The sequence below is a fragment of the Rhamphochromis longiceps genome, linkage group LG16, assembly GCF_057381845.1.
Source record: "Rhamphochromis longiceps isolate RC_006_pf linkage group LG16, R_longiceps_female_GT1.1, whole genome shotgun sequence".
NCBI classification, from domain to species: Eukaryota; Metazoa; Chordata; class Actinopteri; order Cichliformes; family Cichlidae; genus Rhamphochromis; species Rhamphochromis longiceps.
The window spans coordinates 5,041,893-5,045,128 of record NC_140572.1 but is presented as its reverse complement, the minus strand read 5'-3'; positions in this window follow the sequence as shown (position 1 = coordinate 5,045,128).

The following is a 3,236-nucleotide window of genomic DNA, read 5'->3' as shown; positions in this document are numbered from 1 at the left end:
TAGGTTTTCATTATGTGAATAACTTGGAAATCTTAGCTCAAACAGCTGCAAAACCTGTTTTCCCAGCACGGAGACCTTGAGTTCTATAAGATAAAGCCATAAACATGTGTATCCGAGTCTTCTATCAAAAGTTACAGCTATTTCTATGAAGTTGTACAAAAACGCTTTCTTTCGCCAAGACAGTGCGTTTCTCACTGTTACATGCATTTGAATGGGGAACTCGACCGAAACAAAGTACAAGTTTTCATTATGTGAATAACTTGGAAATCTTAGCTCAAACAGCTGCAAAACCTGTTTTCCCAGCACGGAGACCTTGAGTTCTATAAGATAAAGCCATAAACATGTGTATCCGAGTCTTCTATCAAAAGTTACAGCTATTTCTATGAAGTTGTACAAAAACGCTTTCTTTCGCCAAGACAGTGCGTTTCTCACTGTTACATGCATTTGAATGGGGAACTCGACCGAAACAAAGTATAAGTTTTCATTATGTGAATAACTTGGAAATCTTAGCTCAAACAGCTGCAAAACCTGTTTTCCCAGCACGGAGACCTTGAGTTCTATAATATAAGGCCATAAACATGTTTGTCTGAGTCTTCTATCAAAAGTTACAGCTATTTCTATGAAGTTGTACAAAAACGCTTTCTTTCGCCAAGACAGTGCGTTTCTCACTGTTACATGCATTTGAATGGGGAACTCGACCGAAACAAAGTATAGGTTTTCATTATGTGAATAACTTGGAAATCTTAGCTCAAACAGCTGCAAAACCTGTTTTCCCAGCACGGAGACCTTGAGTTCTATAATATAAGGCCATAAACATGTTTGTCTGAGTCTTCTATCAAAAGTTACAGCTATTTCTATGAAGTTGTACAAAAACGCTTTCTTTCGCCAAGACAGTGCGTTTCTCACTGTTACATGCATTTTGAATGGGGAACCCGACCGAAACAAAGTATAGGTTTTCATTATGTGAATAACTTGGAAATCTTAGCTCAAACAGCTGCAAAACCTGTTTTCCCAGCACGGAGACCTTGAGTTCTATAAGATAAAGCCATAAACATGTGTATCCGAGTCTTCTATCAAAAGTTACAGCTATTTCTATGAAGTTGTACAAAAACGCTTTCTTTCGCCAAGACAGTGCGTTTCTCACTGTTACATGCATTTGAATGGGGAACTCGACCGAAACAAAGTATAAGTTTTCATTATGTGAATAACTTGGAAATCTTAGCTCAAACAGCTGCAAAACCTGTTTTCCCAGCACGGAGACCTTGAGTTCTATAAGATAAAGCCATAAACATGTGTATCCGAGTCTTCTATCAAAAGTTACAGCTATTTCTATGAAGTTGTACAAAAACGCTTTCTTTCGCCAAGACAGTGCGTTTCTCACTGTTACATGCATTTGAATGGGGAACTCGACCGAAACAAAGTATAAGTTTTCATTATGTGAATAACTTGGAAATCTTAGCTCAAACAGCTGCAAAACCTGTTTTCCCAGCACGGAGACCTTGAGTTCTATAAGATAAAGCCATAAACGTGTATCCGAGTCTTCTATCAAAAGTTACAGCTATTTCTATGAAGTTGTACAAAAACGCTTTCTTTCGCCAAGACAGTGCGTTTCTCACTGTTACATGCATTTTGAATGGGGAACTCGACCGAAACAAAGTATAGGTTTTCATTATGTGAATAACTTGGAAATCTTAGCTCAAACAGCTGCAAAACCTGTTTTCCCAGCACGGAGACCTTGAGTTCTATAAGATAAAGCCATAAACATGTGTATCCGAGTCTTCTATCAAAAGTTACAGCTATTTATATGAAGTTGTACAAAAACGCTTTCTTTCGCCAAGACAGTGCGTTTCTCACTGTTACATGCATTTTGAATGGGGAACTCGACCGAAACAAAGTATAAGTTTTCATTATGTGAATAACTTGGAAATCTTAGCTCAAACAGCTGCAAAACCTGTTTTCCCAGCACGGAGACCTTGAGTTCTATAATATAAGGCCATAAACATCTTTGTCTGAGTCTTCTATCAAAAGTTACAGCTATTTCTATGAAGTTGTACAAAAACGCTTTCTTTCGCCAAGACAGTGCGTTTCTCACTGTTACATGCATTTGAATGGGGAACTCGACCGAAACAAAGTATAGGTTTTCATTATGTGAATAACTTGGAAATCTTAGGTCAAACAGCTGCAAAACCTGTTTTCCCAGCACGGAGACCTTGAGTTCTATAATATAAGGCCATAAACATGTTTGTCTGAGTCTTCTATCAAAAGTTACAGCTATTTATATGAAGTTGTACAAAAACGCTTTCTTTCGCCAAGACAGTGCGTTTCTCACTGTTACATGCATTTGAATGGGGAACTCGACCGAAACAAAGTACAAGTTTTCATTATGTGAATAACTTGGAAATCTTAGCTCAAACAGCTGCAAAACCTGTTTTCCCAGCACGGAGACCTTGAGTTCTATAATATAAGGCCATAAACATGTTTGTCTGAGTCTTCTATCAAAAGTTACAGCTATTTCTATGAAGTTGTACAAAAACGCTTTCTTTCGCCAAGACAGTGCGTTTCTCACTGTTACATGCATTTGAATGGGGAACTCGACCGAAACAAAGTATAGGTTTTCATTATGTGAATAACTTGGAAATCTTAGCTCAAACAGCTGCAAAACCTGTTTTCCCAGCACGGAGACCTTGAGTTCTATAATATAAGGCCATAAACATGTTTGTCTGAGTCTTCTATCAAAAGTTACAGCTATTTCTATGAAGTTGTACAAAAACGCTTTCTTTCGCCAAGACAGTGCGTTTCTCACTGTTACATGCATTTTGAATGGGGAACCCGACCGAAACAAAGTATAGGTTTTCATTATGTGAATAACTTGGAAATCTTAGCTCAAACAGCTGCAAAACCTGTTTTCCCAGCACGGAGACCTTGAGTTCTATAAGATAAAGCCATAAACATGTGTATCCGAGTCTTCTATCAAAAGTTACAGCTATTTCTATGAAGTTGTACAAAAACGCTTTCTTTCGCCAAGACAGTGCGTTTCTCACTGTTACATGCATTTGAATGGGGAACTCGACCGAAACAAAGTACAAGTTTTCATTATGTGAATAACTTGGAAATCTTAGCTCAAACAGCTGCAAAACCTGTTTTCCCAGCACGGAGACCTTGAGTTCAATAAGATAAAGCCATAAACATGTGTATCCGAGTCTTCTATCAAAAGTTACAGCTATTTCTATGAAGTT